Source organism: Sus scrofa, chromosome 4, assembly GCF_054392235.1.
Source record: "Sus scrofa isolate SSC_HxYL_T2T_F1_AM1 chromosome 4, Sscrofa_HxYL_maternal_Yorkshire_Landrace_v2.0, whole genome shotgun sequence".
NCBI classification, from domain to species: Eukaryota; Metazoa; Chordata; class Mammalia; order Artiodactyla; family Suidae; genus Sus; species Sus scrofa.
In genome coordinates, this window is record NC_139386.1 from 34,332,985 (window position 1) to 34,349,578 (window position 16,594).

General features: G+C 52.0%; 1 long non-coding RNA gene across 2 annotated transcripts; it reads right to left on the bottom strand.

The window, feature by feature from the left end:
• Window positions 1-3,124: 3,124 nt before the first annotated feature.
• Window positions 3,125-13,613, bottom strand: LOC100737961 (uncharacterized). Of its 2 annotated transcripts, XR_014843540.1 has the most exons (3): window positions 13,484-13,613; window positions 8,165-10,391; window positions 3,125-3,943 (listed from the first exon to the last, which is right to left on the bottom strand). It is a non-coding gene; the product is annotated as an uncharacterized LOC100737961 (long non-coding RNA). The 2 variants fall into 2 exon arrangements; XR_302876.4 differs by lacking the exon at window positions 3,125-3,943 and having other exon boundaries at window positions 8,162-10,391.
• Window positions 13,614-16,594: the final 2,981 nt, after the last annotated feature.

Consider the following 16,594-nt stretch of genomic DNA (forward strand, 5'->3'; position numbering starts at 1 on the left):
TATGGAAAGAGCCTCCTGGCTGTTTACTCTGCTCTTGTCCAGTTTAGGCCACTTTCAGGACACCCCAGGGGCTCCTGCAATTCCTTCTGAGATGACCTGGAGAACCGGTGGGAGTACCCCACACCTCCAGAACTGTTCCTGCTCCTCTCCTATTTGCCAGCTCTGCCATTCTTTGCTTTGGGCTCCCCCTTCTTTCCACACTCTACCCCTCTCCCCACTTCCTCTTTGGACCGTCACTCCTAGACAGCCCTCTGGATGGTTGACCCAGTTTGGGAGCTGCTAGCCTAACCTGCAGCCTATCTCCCGACACCTCCCCTGGTGTCTGCCTTCTGGCTGTTGAGACCCTTTGCCCCCGCCCTGTGCACGCATCAGCTCTGTGCTAAGGGGTCTCAACAGCCAGAGAGCAGAGAAATGGAGAGCATGGTAGGGAGCTGTGTCTTATGCACAGCACCCAGCAATGATGTAGAGTGTACAGTGCCGGGGAGAAACTGGTCTGGTGATCAAGCCCCTCCCCTGTCGGTCTATTTCCAGTACCTTTGTACATGAATGCAGGTAGGTGACTTGTTAGTATTTACCTCTGTGCTCACTTATGGGAATAAGTCAATACAGGGTAAGTATATTCAGGTTATGTTCTAGCTGTGTTTCGAATGGTTGTCTCCCCAGCTCTATTTTGAGCTCCCTGAGGGCAGGCACTGTGCTGTAGGGAAGACCCTAGATCCAGGCAGTCAAGAGGAGCAGAAATCCAATTCAAACTTCCTCAGAGACCTACTAGGAAGGACTCTGGGGCGAAGGATTGATAGCTGTGGTTGGCTCAAGCTGGGCCCGGTGCTAATCCTGGATTGATCCACTAGGACCGAATATCAGGGTGGCTTCTGCGGGAAGCACAGAGGTATGGCCGGGGGCAGAGAAGAGGAGAGAAAGCTCTCAGAAGGAGGGGAGGGGTGTGGGGTGTGGCTTCCGGGCAGATGAAATGATAGGTGTCCACTATTCCTACACTGGCACTGGGCTTCCAGCCGGTGTGTCTCCTCCCTGCCTTGGTCTCAGGCATGACTCATTCCAACTCTTTTTTTCCTTCGTCCTTCTCCTTCTTGAATTTCAAGCCCTCTACTCACCTCCCGGTGTGGGCTGTTCAGCCTGCCCAGAATCCTTTGCTGTTCCACCTAGTTTTACTGTATGGCCCTTTCTTCTTCTGGAAACTAGTCCCTTTCCCCTGAGCTGCCAATCACAGGCCCCATCCCCCAGGGGTGGGCCCATGGCCTAAGCTAAGCCAATCAGCTCTCTCTTCGAGAATTGGTGGAGACGTTCCGAGTTGCCTCATTGATGGCCAGCTTCTAGAGACCTCCAGGGTTCCCACTCTGCTCCCCAGAACTTCTTTCTTACCCTTCTTGAGGGCAGCCATTTCTGCCATTTGGGGGTTTCCCTCCACAGATGGTTCTGGATTCCTCCAACAGATGTGATCACTTCCTGCCTTGCAGCATTGCTTTCAGAAATTTCTTTTAGTATTTGTCACGGACTTGCATATAATCATTTGCCGATTTATTTCCATTCATTCAACATTTATTCACCATTGTTCACACACTGATGATATACGCCCAATAAATTCCTCTTATTAGAATTGTATTTTAGAGCTTGGAACCCCCCCAAAACCTGAGCTGATGAGCCACCCCAGGCCCAACAGAGCAGGTCGGAGGGCTGCTGCGGCCGTGGGCCCACCCTCTGCTCTAGCCGTGGCCGGGCACCACTCTGCCCCAGTGCTGGATCATCAGGGGGGCCGTACTTGAGATGTGCTGCTCACATGTCCCTGCATGTTTGTCCTGCCTCTTGGCGCCACCATGAGCGGTAGAGTGCAGACCCTGTAAAGTTTACTCCTGGCATCTGGGGGAGAGCCGAGCCCACGCTGTGAAGCCCACTAATATTGTTGGAGGAGCTTCTTTCAGCCTCTTTCCATGCTGCATGCCCCTGAGCTTTTCACCCAGGGATCCCCAGCTTTCAAAAGGGTAGAACAGATAAATATTTGACCAAGACCCTTCCTTCCCAGGAGCTTTCACCGACTTCCCATTGGCTGCCGAGGTCCAAACCCCCAGCTGCCCAGGGGAGACTCTCCCCAGCTATCCTAGTCTCTGGGGCTGCCGCGGCAAAGGGCCACAAATGTGGGGGGCAGTGCTTAACAGAAATGCCTGCTCTCACAGTTCTAGAGGCTAGAAGTCCGAGATCAAGGTGTGGTTCCTTCTGGGGGCTGTGAGGGAGAATCCCTTCCAAGCCCCTCTCCATGGCTTCTGCTGGTCTCAGACAATTTTTGGTGTTGCCCCGCCCATGGACACATCATCCCATCTCTTTCTCACCTTCACTTGCTCCTCTTCCTGTGTGCTGGTCTGTCTCTGTTCAAAACTCCCCCCCCCCTTTTTGGTAAGGATACTAGTCATACTTGGATGGATCTCATCTTCACGTGATCATCTGCACAGACCCAGGTACACTGACAGGCACCAGGGGTTAGGACGTCAACAGCTCGGCAAGGCCACAGTTCAACCTGTAAGGCCAGCGTGTTCCACCCACCCTCCTCTCCCACTGCTTCTCCCTAACCCCCAGCCGTGAGCACATCCCGTATTGGACCCTAGGTCTCTGCTAGTCTGTCCCTCAGCTGACTCCTTGCCCTCTTCTCACCATGCTGAAACCAGCTAGGACTAAGGTTCAGACCAAAGGCCACCTCCTCTTCCCACAGAAAAGCTTTCCTGATTCCCCACCCAGATGTGACCACTTCTTAACAACAAACCCCTCTGTTTTTCGTTCAGATCTCTCTTCCAGTATTTGCCATAGTATTTGCTGTGTTGTTATTTGCCAATTTGTCTTTTTTTTTTTCCTTTTTAGGGCCACACCTGCAGCATATGGAGGTTCCCAGGCTAGGGGTCAAATCGAAGCTACAGCTGTCGGCCTACACCACAGCCACAGCAATGCAGGATCTGAGCCGCATCTGTGACCTACACCACAGCTCACAGCAACACCAGATCCTTAACCCACTGAGCGAGGCCAGGGATCGAACCTGCAACCTCATGGTTCCTAGCCGGGTTCGTTTCTGCTGCGCCATGACAGGTACACCCCAGATTTATCTTTATTCACTCACTCAACATTTTTTCAATATTAGTCAACATTTATTGAGTGCATTATGCATATCAGGCACTCTGCTAGGGTCTGGAAATTCAAAGATCAAACAGAACTCTGACCCTGCAGAAGTTCCCATGTGGGACAACAATCATGAACAGTAGTTACACTGGAATGAGGTGGGGACCAGCACCACCATATGCACGAAGGGCAGAGGGAACTCTTTAGTCTGTTAATTGAACGTATCTTGGGGTGCAGGGAGCCTTTTGCTTCCAGGATGATATTCGCAGCTGTTTGGCAATGACATAGGTATGGAGTCAGGCACCCCTAGTTTTGAACTCAGCCCTGCCACCTGTGACCAGCTGTGCCAGCAGCTTCAATGACTTCATCCTTAGAATGGGGTGCTAATGGGACCAAACTCGCGGGGATGCTCTGAGCATTCAGGAAGTGATAGACAAAATGCTTAGCGTAGTGCCTGGCACTTAGAGGTCCTCAATCAACATGATGCTCAAGCTTGAAGGCTGGGTGCCTTGGGAAGTGGGGGCAGAAGGGAGGAAGAATATCTAAGCAGCTGGAACAGCAGGTGCAACGGCATCAGGGCAGGGAGTGAGTAGTGTGGCATCCTTAGTGGTGGAGGGTGGGGTAGGGAGAAGATGGAAAGTGGGCAGGGCAAGGGAGAGGGCCTGGTCTTCCTTGGTGCAAAGGCGGAGTCTTTCCCACTCTGTACCCTCTACCCCGAGCAATCTTATAATCCCTCAGTCAATGTTTATTAAAATGAATTCATCGGTTGGATCCAACCCTCTCTAGGGCCATAGCCTTTTTTTTTTTTTTTCTTCTTTTTTTTTTTCTTTTTTGCTCTTTCAGGGCTGCATTTCTGGCATATGGAGGTTCCCAGGCTAGGGGTCAAATTGGAACTACAGCTGCCAGCCTACACCATACCATGGGATCCGAGCCACATCTGTAACCTACACCACAGCTCATGGCAATGCCAGATTCCCAACCCACTGAGCAAGTCCAGGGATTGAACCCTCATCCTCACAGATAGTAGTTGAATTTGTTTCCACTGTGCCGCAATAGGAACTCGCCATACTCATTTTTAAACTGGGAAAATGTAAGCCAGGAAAAAAACCCCAAAAAAAGAAAACCACCAAAAAAAAAAAAAAAACCCCATAAAACTTCAACAAGCTTAGGCCAGGGAGATGCATACAGAGGCAGCCTCTCAGGACTGCCCACCAGGAGTGGGAGAGGCTGTGCAGCTTGGTCCTCTGGCTGCCTAGTCCCTCCTCCTGCCCTCACAGGATCTGAGCATCTTTGACGGTATTGGAAGCCAACCGTGCCACTGGACCCTCTTCTAGAATTCAGGCTCCAGCTCTGGCTGGGTCAGCTGAGGACATATGGGAATCTGTCTCCTGGTTTTCTGTCTCTGCTCTCTTAACTATGCCATTTAGCCAAGACAGGGGAGTCAAAAGTCCCCAAGGACCAGTGGCAAATAGCAGTTATCCTTCAGTCATGTGCTGTGGACGCAGACACACCCACAGGTCTCACCCTGCAACACCCAAGTGGGTTTCTAACAGCACCCCTTCAAACAGGACACACTCACCTCTGCTAAGGTCACAGGGCATGCCAGAGGTCAGGGAGCCCATTCTCCACCAGGCAGGAAGGCTCTGAGACCATGCCCCTCAGGCCATGGCCTGGTGACCTTTGAAAGGGTTGCTTTAGAACTAGAATAGATACAGACAGGTGTCCAATTCAATCCTGATTTAAAAAAAAAAAAATCCCACTAAAACTTGAATTTGCCAGATAGTGTTTCCTGATTTTTGATTCAGCAGGGCCCAGAATACTTTTGTGTCACACAACAATCATCATAATAACCAACACTTTTGGGAGTTCCCGTGGTGGCGCAGTGGTTGACGAATCCGACTAGGAACCATGAGATTGCGGGTCTGATCCCTGGCCTTGCTCAGTGGGTTAAGGATCCGGTGTTGCCATGAGCTGTGGTGTAGGTTGCAGATGCGGCTCGGATCCCGCATTGCTGTGGCTGTGGTGCAGGCTGGTGGCTACAGCTCCAATTAGACCCGTAGCCTGGGAACCTCCATATGCCACGGGTGCGGCCCTAGAAAAGGCAAAAAAACACAAAAATAAAATTAAGAATAATAATGATAAAAAAAAAACCCCAACACTTTCGTAGGCCCAAAGATGTCAGCATTTTTCTAAGTGCCATTCTCTAGGCCATTCAAGGCCTAGACCCTGACTGTGCTAAGCTGGGCTTCCTGCTCTGTCACCAACTGTGCTTCGTTTAGCAAAGCCAGATTGTCCAAACCCCGACTCAGGAGTAAGGCAGACAAAGAAAGCTCTGGTCTTAGAAACAGAAGAGCTGGATTCTAGTCTCCCCTGGGCCAACAATTACCTCTGTGACTTGGCCAAATCTTAGCTGCTCAGAACTTTTTGTCTCCACTGCGCAGTGGACTTAATGATCACTCCTCCTTGGCTCGCCTCGTAGGGTGGGTGTGAGGACTAAATGGGATATAATGTGTGGGAAAACTCCGTGAACAGGAAGAGCTTACTTTTTTGGGGGGCGGGGATCATTAATAACACAAACCCTTGCTGGCCTCCCTGGCTAAGGAGGGGGGTGCGCCTTTCACACAGCAATGAGCTGGGGACCTCGAAGCCAGGGTGGCAACCTTCTAAAACAGAACCCAGTGCCATCCCGGTCAGGGTCCACCCTAACAGGTGGGCTTTTGAGTGCTGGATGGAGAAGCTGGAGTTTTGAGATCAGATCTGAGTTCCCATCTCACACCCCTACCCCTCAGTAGTGACAACTTGAGTAGTGATGACTGTGAGGCCGTTAATCTCACAGCAACTCAGTTTGTCACCTGTAGTAGAGGCAGTGAGCAGAACCTAGTGGAGCCACTTGTATATGTGGTGGGATGGGCTAGCAGTGGTTCTCAGGGGCAGCTGCCTATTGGCGCTACCTCAGGGACTGTGAATCAATTCTGCTGCCAGGGAGCCGTCTCAGATCAATAAATGCAGACCTCTGGGGATGGGACCCAAGCTGCATGTGACTTCTGAGGGAAGCCAACAGAGAAAGCCCTGGGCTGGGGGGCAGAAGGTATCAGCTGCGGTAGCTTGGTCCAGCACCCCAGGCTGGCCCCTACTCAGTTGTAACTCCATCCCTCCCAGGCTTCACTCTGAGGAAGAGCTAAGCAGTGCCAGAGTAAACCCACATGGGAGGGTTTTGCCTACACAGCCAGGTGGTGGCCGAAGCACAGCTCCGGTAGAAATGGGGTTCTGTCTGTGTCTGTCCCCCTTCCCTCCCGTCTTAGTAGCAGTGTGATAGCTCTCCCCTCTCCACCTGCCCCCCACAACATCTCTTCTCTCATTCACTGTGTGTTTCTTGAGGACCTACAGTGTGTCAGGTGCCCTGGGAAGCATGAAGCGTTTCAGACACAGATAAGGCACTGGGATTCCCTCCATCAAGGTGGAGCCAGCCGGGGAAATGGGTGGTCTCTGGGAAGCTCAGGCATGCTGGAGTCCAACAGAGCTGGCTCCAGTTCTGGATCTACCGTGTGGTCTTGTCCACACCAATTAGCCTCTCTGAACCTCCCCTATTGCATCTACAAAATGGGGATAATTTTACCCCCCTTCCAGGTTTGCTGTGAGAGTCAAAATAAATGGTGGAAGTGAAGAGCCTGCACACAGCAGGTGCTCAGTTATTACCAGAAAGGAGGCCAGTGCATGGTGCGCGTGTAAGAGCAAAGCTCAGTGGGCTTCCTCCATCCTCTCATCTCATCCCCTCTCACTGCCACCCCATCGTCTTTCCTCCCTCTTTGGTTTTTCATCCCTTGACTCCTCTCTTCTCTTTCTTTGAACTGTGTGGGACGTGACCACCGCCACTATTCTGCTAATACTTGTATCGAGCAATTGACAAGCCCTTGTGGAATAGCTTTTATGTCTCTGCTTTTAATTTTTAAAGCATGTGACTAGAATTTATTACCCTCATCTGACTTTAACGCGTGCCCGTATCTGTGTACCTGCGCGTGTGCAGGGCCAGCATGTGCTCGCACCTGCGCGCATGCCAGGGTTGCCCCTCTCCCAGGGCTGCTGCCTTGCCTGGTGGAGAGCATGGTTTTCTTTCCTGGAGGCAGAGCAACTGCCGGGCGGGCTGATTTGGAGCCACCAAGCCTCTTGGCTGCTGGGCCCTGGGGGTGGCGTCAGCCTGAGAAGGGAGGACAGAGGGGCTGGTGAGGGAGCATGCCAGAGGCACGCGTATTTGGAGCCCTGACTCAGCTCAGTGTCTCCCCTCTGGGCCTCTGCCTCCTGGTTCCTGGAGTGAGGCCATCGCTCGGGGCTGGCTCTGGCTCCCAGCTGAGCGCCCCCAGCCCATTCTCCCGGATCACAAGGGAGCCCTTCTTGGGGGCTGGAGGCTGGGGTCTGCTCCCTAGTGACACTCTATGGAGTATAGACGTTTCTTGGAGCCTTCCTCGTTGTCATTCCCACAGCCACTGCCCCTTCTCTAGCTGCCCGACTTTGCTCCCTCCTGCCCCCCCCACTGATGCTACTCACACAGGCCCAGAAAGGCCCTGCTTGCTCTGTGCACGCCCCTCCCCCACCCCAATGGAGGCCCAGATTTCTATGGAAGAGAAAAAGTAGCAGCGCTCACTCACCAAGAAACCATAAGGAGGGTGGGGGGCTCACCTGCAGCCTCCCAGTTCCCAGTATAAATCTAATCTGGATGGAAGCTGATACCTGTACAGAGGTTCAATAAAAAGGCCCCCATAGGAATTCCCGTGGTAGCTCAGAGGAAACAATTCCGACTAGGAACCATGAGGATGCAGGTTCGATTCCTGACTGTGCTCAGTGGGTTAAGGATCTGGCGTTGTGGTGTAGGTCATAGATGCGGCTCGGATTTGGGGTTGTTGTGGCTGTGGCGTAGGCCGGCGGCTGTAGCTCCAATTCGACCCCTAGCCCGGGAACCTCCATATGCTGCAGGATGGGCCCTAAGAAGAAAAAAAAAAAAAAAAAAGGGCCCCAGCTGTCAGCTGACTCCCGAATTGCTGACTGGACAGACAGGTCTTTGCTCGTTTACTGTTTAAACTGCTAATCCTTCTGTAAAATGTACCCCCACCTTGTTTATCCCCTTGTTAAATTGGAAGACTGCACAAACACATCTAGTAACCTAGGAAAATGACAATGCTCCCAGCCTCGGGACTTAGGTTATCAGGGGGAGACTCCCAGACAGATCCATCTCTAAGTGGTAAAGCAGACATGCTTCTAGAAACGTCTCAGCCCTGGACAGGCACCAAGAAAGGGGTCCAGCTCACAGTTCTGGCTCTTTTAGCTTTTCGCCAAGTGGTCTCTGAGTTCTTCAGCTGCAAAAGCCTGCCATTTTAGTAAAAACATGATGCATTTTTTTTTGCTGCTGTTGTTAGTAGCTGAAGTAGGAGCTCTTTTTTTTTTTTAAATGACACATTTTGAAAATAATTATCTTGAATAAAACCAAGGAGGTGTGAAGGAGTCTTTATCTCAGATTTTTAGGACCCAGAATGAAGATTTTTAGGACTGTTCTGTGCATAGGTGCCATGCTTATAGGATGGCATGATAAACGTGCAGATGGCCTTCCTGTGTTGGTGGGACGCCTAAGAGCCCACGATGGGGAATGCAGTTGCTTCACCATCTCCCCCAGCTCCCAGAGGCCCAGACCTGGTCCCAGTTACTGTGTCCTCCATACCTGCCTGAGACTTCTCGGTGACCTTGACCCAGTGGTCTTCTTCCTCACCTTCAAACCCACTGTAATTACTTATCTTCTGAAAGCCTTTCTGTTTAGCCCAGGTCTCCCCCACAGAGACAGCAAGCTGCAGGAGTGCAGGTGCTCATCGGCTTGCTCACTGCCGTGCCTCTAGTCCTTAGCTCAGAGCCTGGCAAGCAGTCGGCGCACTATCGCTAGCTGCTGAATGAATGAGTTGAATGGCGTTAGCTCTGTATCCCAGTTCCGGTTTTCTGAGGATGTTCTGCTTCCACCGCCACCATGGTTCCAGGTGCTTTTAATTTGGTTCCCCATCAGAGAAAGGGGGGAACATGGGAGGTCGGAGTTTCCATTGTGGCTCAGTGGATTATGGACATGATGTTGCCTCTGTGAGGATGCCAATCCCTGGCCTTGCTCAGTGGTTAAGGATCTGGCATTGCTGCAAGCTGCGGTGTAGGTCACAGATGCAGCTCGGATCTGGTGTTGCCCTGGCTGTGGCATAGGCTGCCCTGGCTGTGGCATAGGCAGCTGCAGCTCTGATTCAATCCCCGGCCCAGGAACTTCCATATGCTACAGATGCAGCCATAAAAAGAACTTAGGAGACACTCACGGCATGGGTAACAGGCCTCCCCATTTCAGAAGGCTATTGTGAGGATTACAGGTGATAATTTCTGGCGTACTGGTCCTTAAAGGATGTTAGAAGAACATATTTATTTGTTGTGTTGTATTTAGAAGTCAGAAAACTCACCAGGATCTGTTGCCACTGCTCATTTCGGTGGTAAGATTCATGCAAGCCTACTCTGATAAAACAACCTCCAGATGACATGGCTTAGACAAAATAGAGGTTTATTTGCCTGATGGTCAGCAATCCAGAGCTTTTAGGGAGGCTCTACCATTCTCTTTGCACAGATTCCATCTTTAATTCCCAAGCTGCTTTAGCTTTTGTGATCTTCCAGTTGATAGGAAATTGGAAAGGGAGACAGGGGAGCACACACCCAATTAAGAGGACAGAAATAACTTCTGCTTATACTTCACCTGCCAAAATTCAGTCACATGACCACCCTGGCTGCAAGGGAAGCAGGGAAATGTAGTCTTTAGCTGAGCAACCATGTTTCCACCTAAAACTCTTATTATGGAGGGAGAGAAGAATGGATATTGGAGAATGCCTAGCAGACTTTGCTGCTGCAAGATTATAAACCTGGTGAGATCAGAGATTCCATGAGTTTTCTGCAGCTGCTCATGATATCGTAGATGATGCTGGTCTTCTCTTGGCCTCACACTTTGCTGCTGCAAGATTATAAACCTGGTGGGATCAGAGATTCCATGAGTTTTCTGCAGCTGCTCATGATATCGTAGATGATGCTGGTCTTCTCTTGGCCTCACACTTTGCTGCTGCAAGATTATAAACCTGGTGGGATCAGAGATTCCATGAGTTTTCTGCAGCTGCTTCTGATATCGTAGAGGTGATGCTGATCTTCTCCTGGCCTCACACACGGCTGTCTGTTTCTACCACTCAACCAGTCAACAAACCTAGTTCGTGCTTTGGTGAAACCTGAAATTTCAAGAGGCAGAAGAGAAAAATCAGTTTTTGAACCATAATCGCATAAACAGGAGTGGATTATGGAAAAGCCCACAGCCATGTGTGGGGAGCCCCGTAAATCAGTGCTACTAAAAGTGTGGTCCATGGGGGAATTGCCTTCATAGCTCAGGGGTTAGCAAACCCGACTAGGATCCTGGGGAATTTGGGTTCAATCCCTGTCCTTGCTTAGTGGATTAAGGATCCAGCATTGCCATGAGCTGTGGTGTAGGTCGTAGATTCGGCTTGGATCCCACGTTGCTGTAGCTGTGGTGTAGGCCAGCAGGTGCAGCTCCGATTCAACCCCTAGCCTGGGAACTTCCATATGCCACAGGTATTGCCCTAAAAAGAAAAGAAAAAAGGAAAAAAAAAGCATGGTCCATGGGTCCATACTGGTGTGGTGTGGGCATAAACATGGCCCCTGTGCTCGTCCTTTCCTCCAGGGGTCTCCCCTTCCCCTTAAGCCTCCCAGCCTGGATTCTTTGGCTCCCTCAGGCCCCTTCCCCAGGTGGCCTTCTGAACTCCAGGCCCTTGTATATACCTGCTCCCTGGGTCATCTGCCCTCGGAGGCCCCACAGACACCTTAAACCCATGTCCCAAACGGGCTCATCACTTCCCTCCCACCCAAGCCCACTCTCGGACCCTGAGACGAACCCCCCACCATCCATCTACTCAACAGCCCACGGCAGAAACCTGGAGCTATTTCCTCTCCTCTGTCTCCCTCAATCCCATACCCTCTCTGCCACTCAGTCCTGCCCACAGTCCCGAGTCTATACTCTCCTTGCCATCACCTCGACTCCACTCCCTACTACCTAGTGCCTAGATTCTAACTGTGTTCCAGTCTTGTCCTCCCTGTCCATTCTTCACACTGCAGCCGGATGTTGGTTCTAAAAGCTTGATTCAATCTGTTTCTTCCCTTTCTTCTTCTTCTTTTTTTTTTTTTTTTTGGTCTTTTTTGTCTTTTTAGGGCCCCACCACTGACATATGGAGGTTCCCAGGCTAGGGGTCTGATCGGAGCTGTAGCTGCTAGCCTACGCCACAGCCGCAGCAACGCCAGATCCAACCTGCATCTGCCACCTACTCCACAGCTCACAGCAACGCCAGAGCCTTAACCCACTGAGTGAGGCCAGGGATCGAACCTGCAACCTCATGGTTCCTAGTCAGTTTTGTTTCTGCTGTGCCAGGAACTCCAGTTTCTTCCTTTGTAAAATCCTTCAGTGGTTCCCCACTGGCCTGGCTCCTGCTTACCCGTTCACTTTCCTCTCTCTTTGCTGGTCTTTAAAGTGGTGCCAGGCTTCCTCTAACAACCTTCTGGCTTTGCTCCGTGCTTCGCCCTGAGGTACTTCCGTGTTTGCCTGGCCTAACTCTAGGGCTTGGCTCACGTGCTGCCTCCTACAGGAAGCCTTTCCAGAGCATCCGGAGTAGGGAGCACCCCTTGTACACGCCCCACTGTGTTCTCTGTCCTGCGACTTTGGGAAGCAGGTGAATGCGTGTTTCCTTGTCTGTCTCTTAGTTTAAACAGGGAGCTCCTTAAGGTCTGGGGCTGGATTATTCACTGGAGGTATTTTCAGCTTCTGGCTCAGGGTCTAATTCGCAGACGATGTGTCCCTTTACGCTTTGTTGAATGAATGAATCACCCTGATTATGGGTCCCCATATGCGCAGCCACCTGAGGGTGCTGTGGGCTGAGAAGGTTTGGGCGCCTCCACCCTGATTCCCTCACTGCTCTTATTCACGGCTCTGGGCTGCCTGACCTAAGGGCAGATTGCAGGACTGGCTTAGGAGGCTTCCTTGGTGAGGGCGGGCTTGGGGCAGATCTGGGCAGCAGTAGGGAAGCAAGGGATGGCAGGACCCCGTGGCTCACAGAGGGGTCAGCAGGTTCAGAGCCGGTCTGGGAGGACTGGGAAGAGGGAAAACGGGTTAAGGGGGTGGGGGGAACCCAGCTCAGACGCCCCCAGGGGCTGCACTCCTTGAACACAAGTTCAAGGCAGAGCCTCAAGTGTGAGGACGAAGTCCTGCAGAATGGCCACAAGGCCAGAGAAGGGCCTCTGTATTCCTTGTTCTGGAGTCGGATGGGTCTGGATCCTGGGTCCTGAGGTGGAGGTGAGAACCCAGTCCCAGCGCTTAGGTCTGCCCACCGGGGAGCCAGCAGCCGGGTCTGAGCCTCCGCCCACTTCCCAGGAGGCGTGGCCAGTGCCCCACAACCTGATCACCTGCACCTAGGGCTCCAGGGCAGGAATCAGGGCGACTCCGTCGTGGACACTGTGTGCCAACCACTCTCCTCAGTGTCTGTGTGTTTAGAACCCAGAGTCCATGTGATCATAACCATGGGGCCAACACAGATGCCACTGGGATTGGGATTGTCCTTCGTAGGTGAGGGAAGGTGCTCAGTCAGGGCCACACATCTGGGCCGAGCAGAGTCTGTCTGACCCCACCGTGCACGTTCTTTCTTCCGCCCAGGGCACTGCACCCTTCCCCAGAGATCAGGGCCTCTCTACAAAATCTGGGGCCAGCTTGTTCCCTTCCTCTGGCTTTGGAGATTCTGCAGCCCACCCTCTATGGCTTTTTGCCAAGACAGAGGTTCTATCCAGACTATCCTGTGTAGCACATAGATGGATGCACTGGCCTTCCTATAGCTCGGTGTGGCCTCCATGTGCTGTCCCTACTGCCCCAGGTCACAGAGCAGTGTCCCTGGAGATGCCAGCCCTCTGCCTTTTTTCCATGAAGGCCACACATTTTCCCAGAACAGTAGGAATTTCTAAAGGGAGGACTGGACCTCTGTTTTCTTAGGAACGAAAGAAGCCCCCTCATGCTTAGCTCCAGTCCTTGTTATCAAGAGGAGGTTTGAATCCTTATGAGTTTATGGGCTGTGTGACCCCAGGCAGGTGACTCAACCTCTCCGAGCCGCAGTTTGCAGAGTCGTAATGGTGTTAGACTCTAACTCAGGGAGCTGTTGTGAGGGTTAAAAGAGGCGGTGTGTGGAAAGCCCTGAACAGCCCTGGCGGTTAGTAGGTGCTCGGTCTGTGGCAGCTCGTCACACTGACCGTTGGCTTGATGCCCTCTGCCTACCTCTTGGGAGTTGCATGCTCCTGGCACAGGCACTGGTTCTCTCCTTGGCGTCTCTCCTTTCCCTTTTTAAGGGCATTTCTGCTGCTGCCGGCTGCACAGGCAACTCCAGTTCAGACCCTCTCAGACTCCTGAGATCCTGCCAGCAATCTTGGCTCCAACCAACCCGAGTCCGCTGCTAACATTCCTGGGAACTGTAGTCAGGGATCTGCCCCAAGCGCTGTCCGGGTGTGTCTGAGCCCGGGAGGGAGGGGGCGGAGGGAGGGGAGCAGCAGCTGCTCTTTTGTTAGCCAGCCACCAGCCGGGCGAGACCAGGGCACAGCCTTTCCAGGCCGGGAACAGGAAACAGGTGGCCTTTGCCAAGGCCCAGATGGGGGTGGGACATGAGGAGGCCCATGCTTGAGCATGGGGAGGTGAGTGGGCGGTGGGATGGAAAGGGCTCCCTTCTGAGTTCCCAGGAGGGCGAATCTAGAGGCCCCCCTGCTGGGTTTCAGGTTGCTTTGGGGTAAGGCAATCAGCTGACTCATGCAAGTGTGTTTTAAAAAGTGTTTAGTCATTGTCTGCCTCTCTGTTAGGGTATAGGACAAGTTGCTGTAACAAAATGACCTCAAAAGACAATAGTACATACGGCAGGATTTTTTTTTTTTTTCTTTTTTTTTCTTTTTTGGCTGCATCCATGGCATATGGCAGTTCCCAGGCCAGGGATTGAATCCAAGCCACAGCTGTGAACTATGTCAGAACTGTGGCAATGCCTGTGGCAATGCTAGATCCCTTTACCCACTGCGCTGGGCTGGGGGATCAAATCAGTGCCTCACAAAGACAACCCCAGGTCATTAACCCACTGCACCATGTACCACAGCAGGAGTTCCTTTTTTTTTTTTTTTTTTCATTTTATGGCCCCGCTCATGGCATATGGAAGCTCCCAGGCCAGGGATTGAGTCCAAGCTACAGCTGCGGCGATGCCAGAGCCTTTAACTCGCTGCCCCTGGGATTGAACCTAGACCTCCACAGTGACCCAAGCTGCTGCAGTTGGAGTCTTAACCCACTGTGCAGGATTTTAATGTTCCCTCGTGGGACAGTCTGGCTGGTCCTCACCAAGAGGATGGCTGTGCCGCTTGCGATTATTGGAGAATGCAATTTTCTTCCTTCTTGTGGTTCTCCCATCTCCAAAGACAGATATTCTAAACCTGGGATCTGAACCGGGCTGGTCAGAATTCAGCTCTGAACCTGCGTGGGAAAAAATGACACCCTGACTTATGCCATATGGAAGACTTATGTGAAAATCAGCATTTCCTTCCATTGTGACAGGAAGCCTAATGGGAGCACTGGGAGGTATAGTAACAACTAAATGCGACAGGAAAAATATCTGTGATTTCTCTTGTGAAATGACTATTACTTTGAAAGCATGGTAGCTCTTAGATCCATTGCTAGATTGTTCCTTTTTTTTTTTTTTTTTTTTTTTTTTGTCTTTTCTAGGGCGGCACCTACAGCATATAGAGGTTCGCAGGCTAGGGGTCGACTCAGAGCTGTTGCTTCCGACCTACGCTACAGCCACAGCAATGCCAGATCCGAGCCTCATCTGTGACCCACACCACAGTTCACGGCAACGCCAGATCCTTAACCCACTGAGCAAGTCCAGGGATCGAACCCGCAACCTCAGGGTTCCTAGTTGGATTTGTTAACCACTGTGCCACGATGAGAACTCCCTAGGTTGTTCTTTAAAGCATTAATAAGAAGTATATACATACTATTAGACTGTAATGCTTTAATATTTTTGTAATACTGGTGGCCCAGCACAATCTCGTGATTCTTCTTCCCCACCAGGACTGAGACCCCTTGACCGCAGCACCTTCCCACTGTCCCTTCTACCTGCTCACTGCTCCACCTCTTACCAGCCCCCATCAGTCTCTCCCTGCGCTGTTGGCTCCCCTTTCTTCTCTCACTTTGTATAAGGGTCCAGGACCTTGCCTGTCTTCCTTGCCACTATGGGTCCCCCTACCTGATGCTTATGCTCCCACGGGCCCTAGACCCCAGCTCCTCTTACTGACTCAAGCCCACCACCCCCCTGATTCTCTTCTCTCCTGCATCATCAATTCCCCTCTCTGTTGAAGCTTTCCCACCAACATGGAAACATGCTGTTATTTCCCCATTGCTAGAAACCTCTGGACACAAATTCCCTCACCAGCTCTTGTCCCTTTGTGTGTTCCCTCCAAAACTCCCCCAGACAGGGGCGTTCCCGTCATGGCTCAGTGGAAACGAATCCCATTCGTAACCATGAGGTTGCGGGTTCAATCCCTGGCCTCGCTCCGTGGGTTAAGGATCCAGTGTTGCCATGAACTGTGGTATAGGTCGCAGACACGGCTCAGATCTGACATTGCTGTGACTGTGGTGTAGGCCGGCAGCTACAGCTCTAATTTGACTCCTAGCCTGGGAACCTCCATATGCCATGGGTGTGGCCCTAAAAAGCAAAAAACAAACAAAAAACCAAAAAACCCTCCCCGGGACAGGGGTCTATGCTTGCTGTCCACAGTTCCTCGCTTCTTCCCACTTGGAACCCTCCAATTAGCCTTCCGGCCCCACCACTCTATGGAAACGTCTCTTGGCCAAGCCACCAAAGCTCTTCCTGCTGGAAACCCTCAGCTACTTGACCCACCAGCAGCATCAGACCCAGAAGATCCCTCCCTCCTCCAGGAAACACCAGGCTCTGCTGGTTCCCCTCGGCCGCCTCCCTGGTTGCTGCTCCTCCGTTCCGTCGCCCCCCCACCCCCAAGCATAGGCAGGCCCCCAAGGTCAGACCTTGGCCTGCTTCTCCATCTATAGTCCCTTGGTGAACTCAGTCAGTCCCATGGCCATGATACCGAGCACGTGTGGACAGCTCCCATTTTTACCTCCCCGGTCTGGCCCTCTCTCGACTCCAGTCTCCTGCATCCAACCGCCTACTTGACTCCAAGAAACATCTCAAGCTTAACATGTCCAAACGTCATATCGGGAACTTATGCCCCGAAGCTTCTCCTCCTCAGGCTTTCCCATCTTCCCAGGTCCTTAGACCAGAGACCTTGGAGTCCTCCCTAATCGAGTCTTCCCCTCACACCCTCCTCATCCTCTTTGCCTTCA